This window comes from Danio rerio, chromosome 19 (genome assembly GCF_052040795.2).
Source record: "Danio rerio strain M-AB ecotype USA chromosome 19, GRCz13ab, whole genome shotgun sequence".
Taxonomy (NCBI): domain Eukaryota; kingdom Metazoa; phylum Chordata; class Actinopteri; order Cypriniformes; family Danionidae; genus Danio; species Danio rerio.
Window position 1 is genome coordinate 33,514,872 of NC_141039.2, and position 15,007 is coordinate 33,529,878.

At 36.1% G+C, this 15,007-nt stretch overlaps 2 long non-coding RNA genes across 2 annotated transcripts; one reads left to right on the plus strand and one right to left on the minus strand.

Annotated features, from left to right (window-relative positions):
- Positions 1-1,918: 1,918 nt before the first annotated feature.
- LOC147832596 (uncharacterized) lies at positions 1,919-5,248 on the minus strand. The gene is made up of 3 exons (XR_015516983.1): positions 5,034-5,248; positions 3,990-4,809; positions 1,919-3,618 (listed from the first exon to the last, which is right to left on the minus strand). It is a non-coding gene; the product is annotated as an uncharacterized LOC147832596 (long non-coding RNA).
- A 5,213-nt stretch (positions 5,249-10,461) lies between these two features.
- LOC147832597 (uncharacterized) lies at positions 10,462-13,312 on the plus strand. Its single transcript, XR_015516979.1, has 2 exons — positions 10,462-11,075; positions 11,302-13,312. It is a non-coding gene; the product is annotated as an uncharacterized LOC147832597 (long non-coding RNA).
- Positions 13,313-15,007: the final 1,695 nt, after the last annotated feature.

Consider the following 15,007-nt stretch of genomic DNA (forward strand, 5'->3'; position numbering starts at 1 on the left):
CACAGAAGTTTGAATTGAAGCCCTAATAGGAGGACAAAATTGTCTTCCCGAGTACTTGAATTCAAAGAATCGTGCACACCATCTTACCTGAGGGGGAAATGCTTGAATCATGAAACACACATTGTTTAAATGAATCATTTGATGTACATAATGTTGATAAGCTTATGAAGTTATAAACTGCTTCCACACATTTACTTTCATTTATTGTTTCATATATTTGCCCACACAGTTGAGTAAAATATATAGTCTTTTTCAAATATTTCTCAAATGATGTTTAACGGATTATGGGATTTTTCACAACATTCATTCATTCATTTTCCTTTGCCGTAGTCCCTTTATTCATCAGGTGTCGCCACAACGGAATGAACCACCAACTTATCCAGAATATGTTTTACGCAGCAGATGTCTTTCCAGCTGCAACCCAGTACTGGGAAAATCTCATTTGTTTTATTTTAGCGAGAATAAAAGCAGTTTTCAATGTTTTTTTATACTCATTTTAACGTCAAATTCTGTTAAACAGTAGTTGAGGAAATAGAAAAGATTTCAAATTGAAGATATTTAACATATGTTACCAGCAATGTGTGAAATGCCGGTATTGTATAGAATGCCTAGGAAATGTGTAGAATGCCTGATGGTTTTAGTACTAAATATCAGTTTTTGTAAAGATTGTGCATATTTTAGCTAGGCATTATTTATAATGACAAGTAACATTTCGGCAAAGTGTCAAAAGAGCATAACAAAAGCCTTTATTCATCAAGTATTTTACAGTGGAAGCAGGGGCATAGATTTAGCGTGTGTGTGAATGAGTGTGGTAGTTTCCCAGAGATGGGTTGCAGCTGGAAGGCCATCTGCTGTGGTGACCCCAGATAAATAAAGGGTCTAAGCCGAAAAGAAAATGAATAAATGAATGAAAAGTGTCCCATAAACTCAAGATCGCTGCTGAATAAGTCCATCATGATACTGCAGTTAATGCTGGTGTTTTCTCTGCTTTAACACACAGTCTAACATTAAAGCAGGCTGATATTTTCTGTGAATAATATGCCCGGAAGACTAATTGCAGTATAAACAGATGAATGTAAATGGCCAGGAGGGGGTTTGGGGGGTGTTGGATTCACCTATCCCCACCAATGTCAAGAGTAAACCTACGCCCTTGAGTGGAAAGAAACACAAAATAAAGCCTATTTCCTCACCCAAAAAGACAATGACAACAGAACTTAGATTAAAATATTTGTGAAGTAATAGGGTCTGTGATGTGGTAATGGAAACTCGTAATGGCATTACATTACCTTACGATAACACGCATGTGCTTCGATCAACATTATCAAACAACCCAGCGTCACCAACAACATCAGTGGCGGAATGAATGGCAGGGGTAGGACAGTTACATACTTTACCACACAGCAACTCTGCATTCAATAGAATGCCTAGGCAATGTGTAAAGTAGCAATAATTTCATACTTTGATGTTCGATTTTAAGCATTCTATACATTTCCTATGCGTAGAATATAGAATATTGCCGGTAACATATACACTCACTGTCCACTTTATTAGGTACACCTGTCGAACTGCTCGTTAACGCAAATTTCTAATCACATGGCAGCAATTTAATGCATTTAGGCATGTAGACATGGTCAAGATAATCTGCTGCAGTTCAAACCGTGCATCAGAATGTGGAAATAAGGTGATTTAATTTACTTTGAACGTGGCGGGGTTGTTGCTAGATTGGCTGCTCTGAGTATTACAGAAACTGCTGATCTACTGGGATTTTTACGCACAACCATCTCTAGGGTTTACAGAGAATGGTCTGCAAAAAATATCCAGTGAGCAGCAGTTCTGAGGGTGCAAATGCCTTGTTGATGCCAGAGGTCAGAGAAGAATGGCCAGACTAAGTAAGACAACAGTAACTCAAATAACCACTCGATACAACCGAGGTATGCAGAAGAGCATCTCTGAATGCACAACACATCCAACCTTGAGACGTATTGGCTGGAGCAGCAGAAAACCACACCAGGTGTGGGGAATATTTTCTTGGCACAATTTGGGCCCATTAGTAACAATTGAGCATCATGTCAACGCCACAATCCCTGAGTATTATTGCTGACCATATCCATCCCTTTAATGATCACAGTGTACCCATCTTCTGATAGCTACTTCCAACAGGATAACACGCCATGTCATAAAGTGCGAATCATCTTAGACTGGTTTCTTGAACATGACAATGAGTTCCCTGAACTCAAACGGCCTCCACAGTCACCAGATCTCATTCCAATAGGTCACCTTTGGGTTGTAGTGATTGGGAGATCCGCATCATGGATGTGCAGCCAGCAAATCTGCAGCAACTGTGTGATGGTAACATGTCAATATGGATCAAAATCTCTGAGCAATATTTCCAGTACCTTGTTGAACATATGCCACGATGGATTAAGGTGTTCTGAAGGCAAAAGGGGGTCAAACCCGGTACCAGTAATGTGTACCTAATAAAGTGGCTGATGAGTGTATTTAACACATAACATAACGCATGAAAGATGATGCTAAAATATATTTGAAATGTTTGAGGGAAGCAAATGGCTTCCGTTATGTGGAATGACTGTTTGTTGTTTCCTGTTTTTCTGTACAGTATCAGCTTTTATATCAGCAGTACAGAAAGTCACATGACGACCACACCCCCCCTTAAAGCATTTTTCTTAATTCATATACATGATGAGATGCTCCAAAGATTTCTGAGGTCATCGTGGTTGTAGTGAATTGAGTTTTATCTTTTTTCTAGTTTAAGTTGCATCTGCTCAGATAGAAGATCATTTTCTCACCTTTTGACACAGTCAAGATTTACACTTATACACTTTCACACTTTACAGTGGTAAAGAAAAAGGAAAGAGAAACACAATCAGCTTTTGCTTCTTCACACAGAATATTTTCTTTCTTGCAGCATTATAGACAGTACAGTAAGAAACAGTATTCAGCAATGTTTTGTTGCCCTCTTTGGTGGAAGTGTTGAGTTTACTGTGTATCACACATGCAGTAGCAGTCAAACTTTTACTTTTTACTTAAGCAAAAAAAATTATAACAGTTGTATATTTTACCATGATTTACAGAAGACATCCACTAACATGTCATTTAGTTTAACAACAGTTTGAAACAGCGTCAGATTTCCCTGGTAGATCTTCACAGGAACAACAGAATCAGTCGTGTCACTCAAAAATAATTTGAACTGAATATGACACCAGTACACTGTTTCCAGAGGAATTGTCCATAAAGCTTAAAACATGATGATCAGTCAGTAGTATATGTGGTATGTTGTGGAGAACCACAAACAAGGTTAAAAACAAGAAAGATTTGTGGTTTGCATTTCCAGTGAAATTCCAGTGATATTTAATATGCTGTCACAAGTAGACGAAGGCGTGAACTCAAATGCAGAACAAAGTATTTATTGAGGAGAAAGTGTTTGCAAACAAAGAAAACCCAGTCTGGTGAGTGCCGGGGAAGTGCCGTGGAAACAGTCCAAAATAACGGGATACTCGTTCACTGGCAGCCCTCGACACAAATATGGGGTGAGTAACAGAACCCCCCACACACACAAACACACACAAACACACACACACACACACACACACACACACACTTATCCAAATATATCTTGCTGCAACACTTGTAGAGCATTACAGTTCACTGCGCTCTTATTCACAACACATCTGTGTATAGTTTCTGAAGCCATTTTTGTTATCTTTCACACACACACACACACACACGAAGGGAAATGACGTAGGAAAAAAGGGATGAGAAACAGGTGGAGCGAATTAGCTCAAATGACCTGTGACTTCGTGACAGAGTAAAAGCAGGTAACTGAAGGTAATCTGAAACAGAACTGGAAGAGAGAGTGAGAACACAAAGTACGGTGACATATGCAAAGCCAGCATTTCTAATAAAAATTCTTTAGGAATTTATATTCAAGCATAAACAGACTAATCGACTACAGAGACCACTGATGATACATTGATGTCAAGACACATTTGTGATAATCTGAGGGCAAAATTCTTGTCATGTTCATGCATAAAACTTAGCTGAGCTGGAACTAGAATCATTGCTAGACTTCCATAACTCATATGTCTTTTTTCCTGAAAGCTTTCTGCGCTTAATAAAGAGTTAAGAGTGCTATAAAAGTGCAGTGCAGCATACTGGCATATAGACACTTACTTCAAGCACTGATTTTAACAGGTTTTAGGAAGGTTAGCATGTTGTTTGCATCAATTAGAATGGAGCTAGCATGTTTATAAAATATTGAACATCCTGCTTACACGGGCGATATGGTGGCTCAGTGGTTTGGCCTGTAGCATCACAGCAAGTAGGTTGCTCGTTTGAGTCCCGGCTGGGTCAGTTGGCGTTTCTGTGTGAAGTTTGCATGTTCTCCACATGTTCATGTGGCTATTCATCCGAGTGCTCCGGTTTCTCCTACAGTCTAAAGACTTGCGCTATATATAGGTAAATTCAATAAATTAAATTGGCTGTAGTGTACAAGTGTGAATGAGTGTGTATGGATGTTTCCCAGTACTGGGTTGCAGCTGGAAAGGCATTCGCTGTGTAAAATATGCTGGATAAGTTGGTGGTTCTATCCGCTGTGGCAACCCCAGATGAATAAAGGGACTTTGCTAAAGGAAAATAAATAAATGAGGGAATGTTGCCTACACAGATTTACACAGCAATTCTTTTCTGACAATTTGTAAAATAGTTATGTTTCCTCATGAGTTTAGGCTGGTTGTAATATGTGGTTTTAATGTTTACAGGCTTCTGGCATGTCAGATTTTTGCTAACATACTGTAACTTGATGTTGGATTTTGTCAGTTTCTAAAATGGTTAAAGCAGTGATTCTCAAACTGTGGTACATGTACCACTAGTGGTATGCGGGCTTCCTATAGTGGTACGCAGAGGAATCAAATAAGTCATATGTAGGCTACATGCTACATCAAAGTCTCTTTAAGGCAAGTCATTTCACTTGGCGGCCATCTTTGAAAAACCTTTCTGGCAGTATGCTAGGGCACTCTGTCTGAATGGGAAAAGATTAAATTCTCCTAAACTACTTGCCAAGCTTAAGATTACATTTCATATTATGAATAACCAATACAATTAAACAACATCTGTCTATTTCGTTTCATTTCTAAATCTTCGTATCACTCAAAATCTGCAAAAACTCATGTCTGGTCTAAGCCTCTTCCCCGGAGAATTGTCATTCTATAGTGATCGCTGATTGGCTCCTGTAGTGCAAAGTGTAAGTTATTGAGGTAAACTTGGTTGTTATATTCACACATTCATTCAGAGCAACGCAGTGGCACAGTAGGTAGTGCTGTCGCCTCACAGCAAAATGGTCGCTGGTTCAAGCCACGGCTGGGTCAGTTAGTGTGTCTGTGTGGAGTTTGCATGTTGGAGTGGGTTTCCTCCAAAAACATGCGGTGCAGGTGAATTGGGTAGGCTAAATTGTCTGTAATGTATGTTGTACTTCAGTGGTTCGCAAACCTTTTTCACCAAGTACCACCTCAGAAAAAATTGTCTCTCCAAGTACCACCATAATGCATGTATTGAAATTAAGCGGCTACAGCACAGTTCACAAATGTGGCAGATTAATAATTATTATTTTGAATATTTGATATTGTCAGCCACTTTAAACATAATAGTTTGAACAATAACACACAGGTAAAAAAGATAAATAAAATGTCAATGTTTAAATTAAAATGTGATTTTAAAAGTTAATTAAACATGGCACTGTTCTTAAAAAGTTAAAAGAAAATTGCTGTACTTAAATGTAAAATATTATCATAAATAAAAATACTGGCCATCTCAGCTGGGACCCACGCGGGCCAGCCCAGGTGGGCCCCACAGATAAACTATTGTCCATAGATTATGTGTGGGAATGAGTGTGTGTGTGGATGTTTCCCAAAGATGGGTTGTGGCTGATAGGGCATCCTATGCGTAAAAACGTGCAGGATTAGTTCCGCTGTGGTGACCCCGGATTAATAAAGGGTCTAAGCCGAAAAGAAAATGAATGAATGAACATTCTTTTAGTTACAACTTGTGACATGCACACTCCCTATATTGTTTACCACTTTGAATATTCGATCTGAAATAATCTGCAAGTGTGACTTGAAAACAAAATTAACACTGTTTATTTGACTGTGACTAATGTACTTGATAGCCCTTGGCTACTAATACGATTTCGCTATAGCTGCTTTATCGGGCCTACTACGCTGCTGTATTTCAAAATTGCTCATTCTGAGGTGGTACTTGATAAAACAAGTTTGAGAAGCACTGGGTTAAAGTGTTTTCATGTAATTTGGCAACATGTGTTTTTTTTTAGTCTGTTGCTCTTATATTTTTACATCGTGTTAGCAAGGTTTAATGAAAAAGTTGTAAACCAACAGAGTCATCTTACATGTATTTTCATTTTTAAAAGAAATATTCCTTTATATCCCCTTCCTGCATGGATATTAAGCAAAAATCATGAACACTTTTCATAGAATCTACAGTAAGTGATCATTCAAATTCACAAGCTAGCTCATAACTTGTATGGTCATAGCTATTTTTTTTTGTAAACTTCATGATAATTATGAATATAATACTCTGGTGACCCATAAAACTGAATGGTCTCATCGCCGGCAGTTAATATCAACCATCTGTGCTCTGGATGGATCTGTGTATCTCTGAGCAATAAACCAAAACATGTCTCCTCTGCTGAGAATTTAATCATGCATACCTGATGAACTCAGCAGATAACTATGCAAATCCTTGCATAATGAAAGAAAAGAAACATTTTCTGGTCAGTCCTTCTAGAATTCTGTAATTTAGCACAAAATCTTGCAAATACCTCAAGGAGCTTGGGATTTTTTTAAAAGCAATCTCTCTTCGTTAAAATGACTTCTTTTCTCGTAATAACTAAATGCTATTTTGTTAAAACAACATCTTTTCTTGTTAAAACTGAACAATTGTCTCATAAAAACATTACTTTCTCATTAAAAAGCAATAATTTTCTTGGTAAATCAACTTTTTCTCAAAACATGGTATTTGTACAGTAAATACAGTATTTCTGCTGTAACTGATATACAGTAAATTACTGTAGATTCTACAGGAAATTGTTAAGAAGCAAGTCATGTCAAGCAAAATTGGCACTGATGCCTACACAGACATGTGGGAATGGGCTTTGATGAACAGCTCACATCAATATATTGATGTAATATCAACATATTAGCGTTTAACAAATGTAGATGCATCTCTGTAAACGTTTTTCAAAGCCTTTAGGCAACTTTCTTTTGTAGTTTTAATAAAACTTTTTATTTAAAGAGAGGATCGAGGGCCACATAATTATAGTCAGTAAAATGCTGCTATTGGCAGTTCTATCTGCATGACAGCTATTGTATAATTTGTCCCTGCCCTGGATACATCGCTCTGTTGCTAGCTAATAAAACCAGCCTTCCTGTTTGAACTCTCATTGAGTAAGCTCTAAATACTGGTTACCTTTGGGTTATGCAATAACTCTAATTAGATGCTTGATACAATACCCAGTCGAACATGATTGCTTTCTTATTGTCATGGCAAAGCATCGGAAATGAAAATCTGCTAATTATGCTGTTCTCTGCGCACTTTATATGATCTAACAGTAATTGCTGAGTAGAACCATCTTTTCGTTGAGCAAGACCAGGCTATCTCAGCATCCAATTAAATACTTTAACGAAGTGAAAAATAATGTATTACCCATTTTGGTATCACTTTATTTTGATGGTCCCTTTAATGCATTTTGTTGAATTTAAGTTACATTGTATTTACACACCAACTAATTCTCAATAGATATGTAGACTGTTAGGGTTAGGGTAAGTTGGCATGTATACTTGCTAAGCTTCTTATATCAGTTAAATATGTAAAAGGAGCAGTATCTGCAGATATAAAGCAGACAACCTACTAATTCTCAAATGAGAAGTAATTGGCATGTCGTTGCAATGAAACTTTTAGTGGTCCCACTTTATATTAAGTGTCCTTAACTACTATGTACTTCCATCAAAAAATAAATACAATGTACTTACTGTGTTTATGATGTATTTGAGAACACTTGTGGTGCTTTTGAGTTTGGATAGAGGTTGGGTTATGAACAGGTTTGGAGGTATGGGTAGGTTTAAGGGTGGGTTAAGGTGTAAGGGATGGTCAATATTGTATTTACAAATGTAATTACAAAAGTTAATTACAGATGTAATTACATACATGTATTTAATCAAGTATAAGTACACCGTAAATACATGTATTTACACAATTAGTACATTGTAACAAACTTAATTCCTATGTAAGTACTTATTAGTTAAGGCCACTTAATATAAAGTGGGACCCTTTTAGTCAACAAAATGTGCAGTAAGGACCTTCAAAATAAAGTGTTACCCATATTTTTAGTATAAACGCATAGAGCTATTAAAATCGTAGAGTATTCTTTGTATAAAAGTTGACTTTTAGATGTTTTATATACAAGTGATTTAACAAGATAATCAAGGTTCAGCATCACAAATGATGTGTTGCCACCCTTTTGCTGCATTTCCTGTTTCTCAACAGCATTTGATGTTTCCGTTTCAGCTGTAACTTAAAAAAAACTTGATCGGAAAAATAACTTTTGAAGTTGATACAGAAAGAAAAAATAAAGATTCTGTATATTTCTGGCATGTTTTACCAAAATACAACATAATTAATGTTACTTGCATGAATTTGCATGTTGATAGCATGTTTTAGCATATGGCTAACAGTTAAATCAGGGTTTTCAATATTTATTTTACATTCTGCTATCATATTTAAGCAGGAATCAATGAGCTTTAGCACTATGTTGATACATTATGCAAACCAATTGGTAGCATGACTTGTATTTTAACATTGTTAGCTTTTGTTATGTAATGTAATGTGTATTTATATAGAGTATTTATCGTGTATGGCCATACACCCAAAGCTCTTCACAATCTTGAGGGGGGTCTCTCCACTCCACCATCAGTGTGCAGCATTTACTTGGATGATGCGATGGCTGCCACAGGATAATGGCGCCAGTGCTCTCACCACAGAAAGCTGTAGATGGGAGTGGAGAGACGGTGATATAGCCAATTTGGTAAATGGAGATGAATAGGAGGCCATGATTGGTAAGGGCTGATGGAGGGAACTTGGCTAGGACAGCGGGGTTACACCCCTACTTTATATGAGAAGTGCCATGGGATTTTTAATGACCACAGAGAGTCAGAACCTCCTGTTGCTAAAACACAATCACACAGCAATTCAGAACTTTTTGATTTAGTGGCTAATTTGTATGAATTCATACGATCTCATTGCACATATTAGAATGATTTTCTTATCCCCCAATGACGGTTGGGTTTAAAAATCTCCTTTTTAAAATCGTACATTTCAAATTTGTACACTGAAAATATAGTGTCTACAAAACTGTTGAAGTCAATTTATATGGGTTGAATTTAAGTAAAATTAAATTTTGTAGTGTTCAACTTAATTTGCTTGAATTCAGCCTTAAATAAATTGTTTACAACCACTTACCTTAAATAATAATTAGTAAATCCAAGAAAGCATCTTTGAATCATTTTTTTTTCAGTGAACGAATAAGCCACTTTTCAATTGACAAAACTTAAAATAGTAACGTTTTCTCGTGAGATCAGGCTGGACTATTTCATAGCTATATAGTGCTAGCATGCATTAGAATGTTTTAATCAGACTCGCATTCACATTATAACTGTTGCAAGGGTGTTTTAACATGTTAGCACTTGTTAGCTTCAACAAACTTAAACGTTTTACAATGTAGTTAGCATGAGTAGGATGAGTAACAATATCTAACATGCTTTAGCAGAGTCAACATTTTCCCATTTTAATAGCACAATCTAATTTTGTCCTGTGTTAAATAGTGAAAAGCCTTATTCAAGAGTTCACACTTAGCTGATGATAGATTATAAAGCTTGTTGACATGCTGTCCCAGGAGAGAGCCCGGGGCTCCCTCCCGTTTGCGAGGCGTGAGGGGAGTTTGAGCTCAGGTAGATCTCGAGAACTGCCCTGCTGCATAAGCTAATGAACAGATAGTAATTGCTCTTAAAAGATAACTACTTACTAGGAGCACGTCTATGGTGCTGATTTGGATTAGTCTGTTAACTTAAGTTGCATGCTTTTGAACGTTGGGAGGAAACCGGGGAACCCTGGGGACACCCACATGAGCACGGGGAGAACGTGTAAACTCTGCACAGAAACGTTGGCTGGCTTGGTAAGGACTAGAACCAGTGACATTCTTGCTGTGAGGCAACAGAGCAAACCACTGGGCCACCGTGTCACCCATAGGAAAGGAGGAGGAGTAGGGGTGGAAGGGGGGATTCTTCAAAATATAGATGGCTGTTATATGGAATCTAAGAGTATTTATAGTGGCGTAGTATATTGGTGAATCATATATTGGATAATGCAGGACCAGCCGCAAGCAATCATAAGCACGTAATCCTCTCAAAACTAGTTTATGAATAAACTTCACAATGTGATACCCTCAGTAAAATTTTTGGGCTTTTATTGGAATATGATAACCTGATATACAAAAATCTTAAGTTTGAATCATCCCTGCAGGCACAGGACGTCAACAAGACATCATATTGAAGTTATACCCCAATGTTGTAGGGACATTGGATTTTGTTTGAAATAAAAATCGAGTTGACGTCAAAACCCACTGTCAGGCCGACGTCAATGTCCAACGTCCAACCTAAAATCAACCAACTATCAATGTCTACTCATGTTATACCTTGACGTTGTGTGGCCGTTGCCACTATGACATCTATCAGATGTTGGATTTTGGTCACTTTCCAACACAACCTAAAATCAACCAAATGTCAACATAATTTTACATTGTTCATAGATGTCAAAATAACATTGTCCTTAGATGCTGGCTAGACATTGAATTTTGGTCACCTGACATCATGACCTAAATTTAACCTAGTATTAACATCTTGATGTTGTGTGCCTGCTGGGATATAAGTAGGGCCAGACGGAATCTGCGGACATTTTTTTGCTATTTCTGCGCAGAATTTTGGTAAAAATCTGTGGAATTATTTTGTGAGTATCCAGCGGAGTATCATAACTTAGACCTTAATATATTAAATAAAAAGTAATAAATTACTGAATAAAAACTGAATGAATTCAGATTTATACATTTACTCAAGTAAATAAACAGAATTAATGATAGGCTAAAAATCTGCAGAAATCTGCGGAAAATCTGCGGAATTCTGCGCGCGCAGATTCCGTGTGGGCCTAGATATAAGTGGTCAGTTTAACTGATTGTTTGCACATTTATTCATGCAACATGTAAACTGGAAAGCATCCTACATATTTATTGGTGTTTTGTAGAATTGCGAAATTTCCTTTTTTACAGCAGCAACATTTTAATCTCTTTGCTAAATATGATTTTACTCACAAAAATATGAAGAAAAGACAGTGACTCAAAACAGGTTTAATTAATGGAAATCAGTAGGGTCGTGTTACTTCAGTGCATCTCTAAAGCAGTCCAATCCACTCAAAAGTCACAACAAGTGCTACAAACAAACGTGTACATCAAGCGAACGGTTGTTATGAAATGCATAAACGCCAAGTCATGTTAGCAGCCACTTCTGTTCTGCAGCAGGTCATCTTTAAGCAACTTATCATCGAAGCTTTTTACAAACATGAATAAAATATTGAAAAACATCAAGTTCTATATATTCCATTCTGAGTAATCTTAAAAGTGTTATCAAAGATCCACACATCACATCTAGTTTTTAATAAGCAAACTTAAACAGTTCTATATGAAATGCCCATATATTCTAAACGTCAGGGATTCCGAAGGAAATGATCATCTCAAAACATCCTCCATTATACTCTCTGATCCCAATGATTGTTGTTTTACACAATTACTGTTTTATACATTTTAATTTAGAGGCAATTTCTCACGGAGAGATTGACAGCTTTTAAACTGAAAAGAGACACTTCAGCAAACAAAATAAATAAAGTGAAGCGCTTCACTTTTACTAGGGCTGGGACGATAAATCGATTTATTGCAAATTGAGACATTTTCTGAATGCATTGAGGTTCTCTCTTGAGCTTCTGAGCTTAGTTTTACCACTAGATGGCGCTGTTTACTTTCTAAACAGCCACACTTTACCAATCTTCACACCCATTTGAACATAAAACAGTCATTAAATGATTTAATGAAAACGTTTAAGTGAATTAAAATAGCGTTCATAGTGAGCTGTGTTTACATTAATCCTGTAAAAAAAAAACATGGCACAGGTGCCATTGACAGTACAGTATATGACAAAGTAAAAGCACCATTCAGGTGCAAGGTGAGTCGTATGCAATGATTTTTAACGGGGACACCTAAGCCCACCCCTACCCCTCACAGTGACGTCACTAGCTCTACTGAGTGCAATGTGTCTGACATTGCAAGTCTGATATACAGTGCTCAGCATATATGAGTACACCCCCCACACATCTCTTATTTAAACTAATATTTTCTACAGGATGCTTTACAATGTTATATTTGTGCATATGCATTAGATTAGTCAGTACTGAAGAGCTAATCTAACAAAATATCTTACAATAATGGTTAAAAATTTGTAGCCCAAATTTATGTTAGGGAAAAATATTAAATACAATTTTCAAAAATAGCAAAAATCAAGAGAAACACAAATATATACAATTTTGTTAAAATGTTTGTAATTTTTTTTGCAATATGTTACATGAATTTAAATGTACTATCTTCCCATTTCTAATGTTCTGTGACTAAAATATTATTTTAATAAATATATGTTTAATAAATCTGTTTTGTTTAAATGCACCAATATACATTATTCATATTTACTGAGAAATAGATAAAAATATTCACTTTCAAAATGGGGTGTATTCATATATGCCATGCAGTCTGCATTCAGATACTATTGGAGATCTTTATGCGCAACAGGGTTGCATTCCACTCCACTTTTAGACACGCACTCACAAACTTCCCTTGCCTTTTTCCCTCAGGGGAAACCCAACTGCCATTTTAAGGTGTATTCTACTTTATCAAGTGAAGAAGGGAAGTTCACACGAACATACACTCGATCCTTCGATATTAACTGAGGGACCTTCATATGTCCACTCCTGAACCTATATGTTTCAGATGGCAATGTGATTGTGACAGCATAACACTGTAGTTCCCAAGTGCTCAATGGTTTACTTTAGGGCATTCCATTTAAACTCATTCAGATGTTCTGCTAATAGAGTATAGGCAGAAGGACTATTAATTTTCCGGTAAACTGTATGCCTTTACAAAATCCCCACTTTTAATGTCTGTTTTCTTTAAAAAACAATGATCTTCACTGCCTGATTGATATACCATATAAAGTGGGTCTCAAATGGTACAAAAAGCACTACATTAACAGAGTATATACAGAAATCAGAGTGTGAAATTCTATTCCTTTTAAGACCTTTTTTAAGACTCTTTGCATACATTTTAAGACCTCAGAATCACTTTTCAACTGGAAACACTGGCGATATTTGAACTTACAGAATATTTACTCAATATTAATGTAAGAAACGAATCTAAAACTGAAATGTTATTCCTATCCTGAATAAAAATCTAATAAACCAAGCTAAATTAGCAGGTTGGCGTCTATAGAACTGCAGAAATAATGGTGTTGCCTCGGTTACTGAAGTACAAAAAGTAGCATGATGTCAAATCTAGCAGGATTTTATTGATTACATAAACTACACCGCATCCTGATATTAGCAGATTTCAGGCAAACTATTGCATACAACCATACATTGCATAATCAAAGATAATATAAAGTTTAACACCTTGCAAAATAGCATTTAAAACTTATTAATTATTTTTAAGGGACTTAAAATTCTCTACAATGATTTATCAACTTTTAATACTTTTTAAGACCCAGCGGACACCCTGAGTAAATTATATTTTTCAAGGCCATGTCTTTAAAACATGACAATTTATTTTACTCCAGTATTTTCAATGGAGTTTCTGCACTAGCCTGCTGATCCTCATAGTGTTTGCTTTTAAACAAACATCTCGTTTTACATCTAAATCAATGCTTAAGTCTATTTAACTGAATATATTTTAATTACATTATAATTATATTTATGACGTATAAAATTGAAAAAAGTCACATTAACTGTTCACCTGAAGGTTATCAGTAGGGAAAAACACTGGTTCTGCATATAGCCTATACCGGACACTTGTGTAATGTAAACAATGAAGTACATCCGCGATAAGACAAAATTGGACTAGCCTTAAGAAGGCATGGGACAATAATCATTTTCAATGTGTAACGTGGTTTGGAAAAGTCAAGGTTTTAATCTCCTATACCCTTTTTTACATTTTGTTTGAAGTTTTTTTAGGACAACTGTATCTCCAGCAAAAAATATCTCCAAAGATGCCATTTTAAAGGTAAAGAAATCTGTGTTTTTGAAAATAATGAAGACAACAGATTTCATTGATTCATTTGAATGGTTTAGCCTAACATATTTAGTTCTAAAATATTTTAAAAGTTTCTCAAAATAAAATATATTGTGTTCAAAGGGGGAAAAGTTTTTGTTTTTTACACAGACGTTTATTAAGAAGATATTTTAGGGCAGTAATCACAATACTGTGAACTCGTGATATTTTTATCCAAGATTATCATACTGTCACAATCTTATACAGGCCCATGCCTAGCCTAGAGCGCCATCTGCTGTTAAGAACTAAGCTTGAAATGTATTCCAGAGAGAACTGCAATGCATTCAAAAAATTAAGAATCGATCTATAAATCCATAAACATCGATTTATCATCTCAGCCGTACTTTTTACAGACTGGTGTGCTTTATACACTAACATTCCCTCAGAAGTCACATAATCCTTGGTGAAAAGACAATGTGGGAAAACTGAACAACTAGACATTAACAGGAACTGAGGTAAATCATTCCTTTTAAATTTCCATTTAAATAAATTCATTAGGGTTGAGATTGA